The sequence below is a fragment of the Vigna radiata genome, chromosome 7, assembly GCF_000741045.1.
Source record: "Vigna radiata var. radiata cultivar VC1973A chromosome 7, Vradiata_ver6, whole genome shotgun sequence".
NCBI classification, from domain to species: Eukaryota; Viridiplantae; Streptophyta; class Magnoliopsida; order Fabales; family Fabaceae; genus Vigna; species Vigna radiata.
Window position 1 is genome coordinate 15,714,045 of NC_028357.1, and position 10,099 is coordinate 15,724,143.

Sequence of the window (10,099 nt, forward strand, 5' to 3'; positions counted from 1 at the left end):
AACGGTTTAAGAAGGAAACCTCCTTCTCTAACCAAAACTCACCAGACCGAACAGTTGAGAAGGAAACTTCCTTCTCTAACGAAGATTCACCAGACCGAACGGTTTGAGAAGGAAACCTCCTTCTCTAACCAAAACACACCAGACCGAACGATTGAGAAGGAAACTTCCTTCTCTTAACGAAGATTCACCAGACCGAACGGTTTGAGAAGGAAACCTCCTTCTCTAACCCAGACTCAGACCGGACGGTCAAGAGAAAGGAATACCTTCTCTGACCGAAAGCACACCTGCCAGACCGAACGGTCAAGAGAAGAAAGGACCTTCTCACTCTAACCTGTAGTGCCAAACCGAACGGTCAAGAGAAGGGGGACCCTTCTCTGACCAGGGTTCCATGACCGAACGGTTTGAGAAGGAAACCTCCTTCTCTCACCAAGGCTCCAAGACCGAACGGTGAAGAGAAGGGGAATCCTTCTCTGACCGAGGAGACCAGACCGAACGATCAAGAGAAGGGGGAACCTTCTCTGACCAAGACCTCCAAACCGGACGGTCAAGGGGAGGAGTCATCCTTCCTTGACTAGGCCTACAAAACCGAACGGTCAGGAGAAGGGAGAACCTTCTCTGACCAAGGCCATCCAAACCGGACGGCCAACTCTGCAGAATTATGCAGAGTTCTGCAGAATTATGCAAAACTCGACAGAACCAGCTAAGACCATTTTCAACCAATTTTGCCAACTTCTAACACTCCTAATCTTTGTTTTAGACATAATTAAACTTACCTAAGTGATTCTAAACATTTCTAACACATTTCTAAAGTGATTTAAGCTTCATTTCAACTCTAAAACACTCATTTGCCCAACTGAGGGACCCAAAACCCAATCTTACCATTTTACACCCATTTTGGCTAATTTAGTGACTCAAACAAGTCACAATACACTCANTGAAACTGNCTCAACANTCCACAAACACAACAAACCCCATATACTCAAAATCACTACCTCACTTCCCTTAAAATGGCCAAAAAGTGACTCTAAAGCACTAGGTTTCCTTCCAAACACTACCACAATAGATTTCAATCATCATCACAGTCCCAATCATACATAATTCAACATACCAAGGGGTTCCAAACAGTCCAAAATCATCAATCATCAATTCTACATAACATACCCATTTCCATACATGAATTTCAAACCAATTCAACCAATTTCATGCTTCCAACAACATACAACTTTAAAATTTATCATACATTCACAACATACTATAAAAATAGAAAGAAAGCTAGCTCCCCTTACCTCTAGTGCGTCCGGCCAACTCAAGGAAGAATCCTAGACCACGTACTTTGAACCCAAAGTGTGAGAATCACCTAAAATCATCAATTGATGATGGAGAACGAATTTTAGCATTAAGTTGAAGTTAGATTGTGGAAGGAAACGAAATGGGTTGCATGAAATAAGAATCTCATGCTTGAAACCCTAGGGCAAAGAAGGAAAGAGGGCTTTCTTACCGGTTGGATGAAACGGAAAATCGATCGGTAGAAACGTAGCTCTTGGAGTCCTGAATGCTTAGGTAGCTTCAATTTGAGAAACTAACGGTTAGAATCTGAGTTATGGTAGTTGGAAGGTAGAGGAATGAAGGGTAGAAGAAGAAGGAGAGGTGTGTTTGTCTGCACGGTGGAGGAATAGGTTGAAACTTAGAATGAAGTGCTTTTATAAAAGTTTTATTTTTAGAACTCTACCCAATACTTGGCTGCCACGTGTACACACCTTTGGCTTTAATTTTACAAGACCTTACACTTTACATGCTGATAATTTAATCGCTGACTAAATTCTAGGGTTTTTACTATACAGTTATTTTCTACCCAATCCCCTAATTCTATTATATTGGAAAAGAAACTGCTAAACTCACTCACATCGCAAGATGTCCATTTGTATGCGCTAATACTAAGAAGGGTTTGCAATACATCTTCTTCCTCTTCAGGACCTTCAACCAGAACATTACCATAGAGGAAAGCGGCTTCACCGCTTAACAAGGTTTCTTTTGTTTTCTTTGTGTTACTGGGTTGGCTAGTAGAAGATGGTGGCTCTAATGGTGCAAAGGGTGATATGCTATTGACATTGCCCCGCCCCTCTTCTCCCAAAGATTTAGTAGAGGAAGGAAAGTTTACGATAGAAGCCATGGTTACTTGTAATTTGTGCAAACCAAGTGCTTTGTGGAGATAACTGCTGGAAAAATGGAGCGACGTAGTGGGTCTGTCATATTTATTCAAGGTAATTTCTAGAATAGGAATAAATACAAGTCATAGGATGAACAACAACCTAATGGCCGTGATTGCAAGACGCTGCAACTTCTCCAAGAGTGGGAAATGAAAATAACCATTTAAGAGTGTAAGATCTTAATCCAACTGCGCACACTTTTTCATCTTTTTTACAGGAGCGGTTACAAAACTGAGCCTCAAGTCGGGTCCAATACTTAAGCCTATTATAAGTCCTATAGTTAACTATGGCTAACTTGGACTTGGGTGGCATGTGCATGGTATAGAGGATCTGATCCGAATGGTAATGTAGTACCGATAACAACTATGTTATGTAGGCCGAACGGGTTACATGCATGACTTTTCGGTCTATTCTTTATGTTAATATTCAAGCAGGAGAAATGGGCCTGTGAGTGATTGGACCGTAATTGGTTCAGTGCGGATACTATTGTTATTGGGCCAATACTAGCAATAGTTTTATTGGGCCAGTGGGCTGGACAAGGAAGCAATTAACAATTCTATAATAACATATTGGTTAAGGATAATAATAACAAATTAGTTAAAGATAATAATAATATATTGGTTAAAGAAAATAATAACAAATTGATCGGTTGTTAACATTTTAATACCTATAATGTTATCGGGCTTACAATAATTTAAGATCTACAAAACACCTATAAATGAGAGGTAAGTTGAAGTGGAAGGTAAATTTAATTGAGCTTTGATACTTAATTGTAAATTAAGTTCATTGATAAAAGTCTAACTTACGCGGACTTGAAAAACTTAAAACAGAAGATTCAAATGTCTAAAGACCAGTAAAAAGGTGTCTCTCCTATTAATTATATAAAGAAACATTTAGTAAAATAATATTTTTTAATTAAACTTTTACCATTTAATTTTTTTTATCTAACTACTATTTTATTTCGAGATCTTATTTAGTTATCACAAATTTTTATAATTTTAACTCATTCTTTTATTTTTAAAAGAAATAATAAAAACATAATAATGGGTAAGCGATTTGTGAGGAGAACTCCAAGCAGAATATCCGTGTCTTTTTGCACGTTTTGCCACGTGTACTGTCCTTTTTCTTTATTATTAGAGTCATGGTTTATTTTGAAATAATTATAAATATAATTTGTCATTTTAAGATTAAAAGTTAAAATACTAATTTTCTATTATAAAAAATTAAAACATTAATATTTTCTTTTTGTATGAGACGCTGTCCTATTTATTTGTTTTAAGACGATTAAGATTATTTTGATATTAGCTTTTTCGCAATTACATTGTCCCTATTCTTTTACTTTTGAACAAATCAAATAGAATGGTGAGAAAATACTATTTAAAATGTTTAATGTGCTAATCTACCGTAATATCTTGTATATCAAACTTTTAATTTAGACTATTTCAGAGCAAAGTCGCTGGTTTTGCAAAACAAAAATTAGATGTCAACATTTGAAATTAAGAAACTAAATTTTTCTCATTATAAAATTACGAAGAGACTATCCTATATAATGAATGAAAAATTTATTTCAAAATTTATAATAAAAAGATTTGTTTGAGTATTAAAAGATAATGACGTGAGCGCTTGTATTTTTATAAACAAATGCAAAAAAATTTATGTTTTTTTTTATAGGAAAACTATTATGTTGATAAATTATTTAATTTATCTTTTATTTAAAGAAAAACGATATAAATGGTTTAATGTTTTATTTTTATGTATTAATTTATATTTTTTCATAAAAGATTTTATGGTTCATTATTTATTTTTTATTTTTATACTTTTCATGTATGATAAATGATTGACTACGAGTTTTTGGTTTTAGCATAACTAAGATATCAAAGTTTATAATGATGCTTAACATGAGTTTAAAAAAATAATATGATTTTGATGATTAAAAATGAATAGAAGAGTTATAATTTATAGTTTTAGGTGTACCAGTTTGAGTGACTTTAATACAATTTTTATTCTAAGTAATTCATTCACTAAACATTGACAAGAATCATAATTAGTTTTATTTTGATCAAGAGTACGAAGCTCTAAACTGAAGAACAAAAGAAAGGATAAAGAACAAAAAAAATCTGGCTTAAATTAAAACTGCTTTAAGCAATTAAAAAATCCAAAAGTTTGGTTCTACTTTTCTATTTATAAGTATTTCAGTTACAAAACAAATATAAATATAATAAAATATAAACATAAGTTATCTTTTATTAAAATATTGCTAGTAAATTACAGAATATTTTAATTAAATAAAAAATTTATGATTTGAACTGATCTTCTATTAAGTCAGCTTTTAGACACATTACTTTTCTACTATTATTATTCATTGATTTTTCCTTCACACTAATCCCAAGATTTTAATACTTATATGTAATCGACCCATGTCGATTTTAATTATTATTTTAGGTTAGTTTTGACCTTTATTTACAGGGTCAAACCAAACTCTTCTTAAACACCCTTTAACATAAACCTCATCCTACCATACCAAAGTCCTTAACCTTGAGCCTCGTTCAAATGATCGAAGGATTAAGATTTTAAGCTTTTCCATTCAAAACATTTCAATTTTTCAAATCTCTCTTAATCGAGGTTCCTCGAACCAGACCCATTTCAAACCTAATAATTGATTCAATTAATTTCAATATGAGAACAATAATATAATTTTCTATTTAATTTCACTTAGCTCATCGAAATTGCTTTGTTTTAAATGGTATGTTTGATTGAGTTGTATGATTTAAAATTATTAGAAATGTTTACATTGGTGAATTGAACAAATTATTGATATGAAATATGGTAATTTCATTGAATTGATATATGAATTATTTAGGTACGTTATATAATGAATAAGTTTGTAATTTGTAATTGTATTTACCCCGACCTAACAAATATGCTAAGTAATATGACCTAATAAGATCCATTCAACATTATTGACCTAAATTAGTTAAATAATATCTTATGATATATTTGTTGGTTTAATAATCATATATTAACAAAATATATGACTAAATCGATAGTTCAGTTGCTTTAAGATATTTTTTAATACTATATATTAGTATAATATAATCAACAAGTAAGGCAATACATTTTTACTATATTTCTTGTTTATAAACAACAATTTATTAATATTATCTTGATATTGTCTATTTTTATCACATAAATCATAGGATTTCAGAACTTCTATAAATACACATAGTATTTCACCATAAAATTGAGACAATCCTCTCATATTTATAATTTTACTCATAAACATTATAACTCTTTTCAGTCCCGTCATAAGGATCATTCGTTAGGAGTTATCAAAGTCATACATATCGTACAACTTGTCAAAGGACTCAACTTAAATCTTTGATAAAAACAATAGTATTAAATACATTAACTCAATATTATGAAAGATAGCTTAATTTATTGATGATTTAAATTACATATATCAAGAAATTAAATTATAAGAAGTTAAAAAGATAATTATTGTATTATATATTGTTACTTAAATTCAGTTATACAATTATTTGTGCAATAAACTAAGTCTGACTTTTGACCTAAGATTCACTTGTAGAAAAAAAAAGTTGAAAAAGACTTAAGTATTATTATTTAGGAGACATATTTAATATATTTTGTTTGAAATATATTTATATATTATCTTGTGCATTTATTAAAGTTGAAGCTTGCTATAAACTAGCAATACTTTTACAATAGAGAATATAGGTAATACTATGAAATAGATAATACTGAGTTTATTTAATGCATTTAAATTATGACTAACTCGTGTATATATTTATATACCGATCATTAATAGCTAACTTTTTTTTTTTATTTCAATATATTTTTGTAGTGCAACTTTACCTTATATGATAATATAGTTTTATTCTGAGACGTTTTGAGATTTTTTTTTGGTAGTATTAAGAGTTGGTGAAATATCTCTCAAAATCTGATGTTATCCACTTGATTTATTTCTATTTTAGTTATTCCAACAGGAAAATTAGCTGTATGTGACTATGTGCTAAGATGTCATTGGGATTTAGCATTTGTAATATATATTTTGGCAAGATTTGGCATGTTGAATGTGGGATTGTAACCCCAATTGGTAATTTTTTAAGCCCAAAGTTTATCGGGGAAATTTCTTTTTATCCCTTTTTGAATATTGAAGTAGGAGATTGGTGGAAACACTAAACACTACAAGCTCCAATAAGTATTATATTTTTCTGTGTTTGTCACTTATTTGTTTAATTTTATCATACCATAGATCTAATTCCAACTCCTACTATATAATACAAGAATTAGTGATATATACTGTCGGAGAGCATCGAGTAGAATCCAAAAAGTTAAGGTATCGCAAATTCCAACTTTACTAATTAATTAATAAAATAAACAACTTGTATTTCAATAAAGATTGCACAATCCTGTCCCACCAGCTATATTTTTTTTATTAATTATTGACCAATTAAATTAATTATTTTATCTAAAAGTGATTATCTATATATTTGACATAACTAATCACCCTTGACACTAAAATGCAAGCATTTCTACTATATATGAAAACATTTATAAGTAGTAAAATATATTTTTTATGTTTAATCTTTAATTTTTATTTGACAAAGTTGTTATATATATCTGATGCCATCCAGCTGGTGAAAGCAATATGAGTAGATATGGCTGTGAATGAGACTTGCAAATTCATGCCAAGGTGTCATCTTTAACTCTAAAATTTATTGCTAGATTCTGTACATATTGGAGCTTCATCTTGTAATGTTCAATTGTTGAATTTATTTTGGATATTTAACACTCTTTTTGTGGTCTAGCAGTGCTTAATGTAATTTAACAATTTGCAATGTTGATTGTTTCAACACTAAATTTGATCTAAATTCTTATTTTTTTTTAATGGGTATTATGATATCGTATATTTTTAAATATATATCTTCCCCATTTTATTTTCTGCTTTTCAAATAAAATCATCACTTATACAAAACATACCTCTCATTCGGACAACAGCACAGAGTTGAAAGCAAATATTTAAACATTATCTAAAAATATCTAATAAAATAAATAAATTTTGGTATATTTTAAAAAATCAACATGCAAGAGAAAAAAAAAAACTATTTTTACACTATAATTTAGTCATGTCTTTTTTTCCCCAAAATTTATCATAATTTTTAATTTTACAATTAATAGTGAATTCATCTCTATTAATTTTTAATGCAATAACTATGAGAAAGTAAATTTAAATATAATTTATCTTCACTTGATAAATTTGTAAAGTGAAATTATTTTTATTTATATATTTTAATTTGATTTTATCACTAATTATTTGAAACTTTCAACACATCTTTTATGTTAAAATATTTATTTATATTTTGTAGATATTAATCAATAATTCAATAATAAATAACATAATGATTCTAGCAAATACAGCCATCATAAACTTTGATATCTAAATTATCTATACAAAATAAATTTATGAAGTAAAGATGTGACCATTAATCTAGTTATATATATTGTAGTTTATAGTTTGACATTGTATTTAGTTAAAATAAAATATTATAGAAGAAGCTAATTTAGCACATGTGTTAGAGTATGATCTGTGAAAAATGAATCTGGGAAACATAGACGTATGAAAGGAAAAGAAAATAAAAAATCTTGGTGATTGGACCTGCCATTGTCTGAAGAGTTTGAAATTTCCACGAGCTACAGGAAAAAGCATGAAAAAAAAGTTTGAAGAACTGAAATTGAGAAATTGGTATTTGCTGAGTTGGTCCCATCTATCAAAGATTTGTTTTGGAATTTGCATATCTTCCATAATTTTCTCTCACCAACGTGTCGACTTATCTTTGAACGAAATTGCATTACTTAATAATTGATTAACATTCTACAAATAGAAATATTATGGGAAATTTGAATCAGAATTTTCTGTGTATGTAGTCTCTGTCAGTTATGTTGTTCCTGTTAGACAGGATAAGAAAAGAGATAGGAGGCGTGAAAAAGGAAAAAGATAAGATTGTAAAATGAAGATGAGAAAATCCGACCAGAGAGAGAGTGAAAGTGGAGACAATCTTAAGTATGTTTGAGTGAACAGTTTGTATGTTTACTTAGGAACATGATGCACGTTCCAAGGACACAATATTTCATTCCAGCTCATCTAATATCTAACTTCGTCTTAACCATCACAATAAATTTTTTTTAATTAAAACTCATAATAAATACTATTATAAAATTTGACATCTATCTCTATGATATATTTTATTATTTATCGTTAAACATATTATTTAAAAAATAAAAACCAAATCATGGGAATCCAAATAATTCCCTGCAAAGAAATGCAAAAACAAATTCATTGTAAAAAATACATCTAATCATAAGAAGTCGGAAAAAATTTAGACTGATGACTATTCAAAAGAAAAAGAAAATTTTGGCCTAAGAAAGCATAATCATATTCTAACCACATATATCTATATCTTTATTCCTATATATTTCAATAGCCAAAGTAACAACAAGACACCTCCATTACAAGCAAAATTGATAAGCTCTAACAGTTTTATCAATGTTGACTTTAATCCAACCAACTTTATGGATATCCTCCAAAGAACTTAGATCATGGATGTCATGCAATCCCACATTTCTTTTAACATCATTCATTTACTAATAAAATCATTTAGTCATTCACATTTAATTAGAAAGGAAGGTGTTGGTGAGTGACGAACTAGCAATGGTTGAGAAAGCCACATGGTTTGGTATATAGTGATGTTTGAGAAGCAGTTGTATAGGACGTAAAACAAAAGTAAGAAGAGTTTATAAGAAGACGGAATTTCCAAGTTGAGAGAACATGAAGTCTTTGATGAAAATTGAAGTATTATAAGGGTTTTGAGTTGAGTAATAATTAGAAGGAGATGGTTAAATAATCTTAACAAGAAGATACATCTGAGTCAAGTTTTGAAGGATGCTTCAAGATTTGTAGTTCGCATAAAAGTGAGGTTTGTCTTTGAGTTGAGGTAGAAGACTCCAAGCACCGATGAAAGAATCACATCAGAAAGCCAGGTTAGTAAGAAAAGGTAAGGCAAGAGAATTACGAGCAGTGTATGAAGAAGGAGAGGAAAGGTCTTGAAATATATAACAAGGAGGTGTCTACAATATATTTTGTTAAAGTGATTATATAAATTATTAGAGAGTTTGGGTTGGCTAGGAGCTTCAGGGATATGAAGCTGTAGGTTGAGTTGAAGTTAGTTTTCATTAGGTATGGTTTTGTGTTGGTGTGGAGTGATTGACTGAGTTTAATCAAGAGAAAACTAGTAGTTGGACGTTGGGTGACAGAAAACAATGAGTTTATGGGTTCAAATTAGGTCAGAAAGTTTTTTAAGGGCTTATGGTATTATGAGGTTCAGAGGTTTAGAGACATGGTTTATATTTCTAAGATTCAGAGTTGAAGAGGTCAATTCTTGAAGAAGGTTTTAAGTTAAGTTGGCAATGCTTGTTGTAGTGATGGTTACGTGAAGATGGCTTGTTGGTATCGAAGGGGGTAATTTTAAAAGAGTTTAGCGCAGCGGAAATAATACTCAGAGAGCGTACAGCGTAACAAGTCACAGTTGAAACAATTTTGCCTTTTTAAGTCAAACAATTTTCTTTCAGAAAATTTACCAAGCAGATAACGTGCGTTAATAATAGAATGAGTATAAGGCAGAAGAAAATCACACAGGGATTTTTATACTGGTTCGATTCAACAGAATCTACGTCCAGTCGTTAATCACTACAAAGAGTGATTAACAGTTCCACTAAAAAAATTGTTTAACAGATTACAAGATAAAAACAGTAATAGAATGAAAGAGATAACTCTACCAACTTGAAAAGAACCTGCACTGGCAATCGACACACGA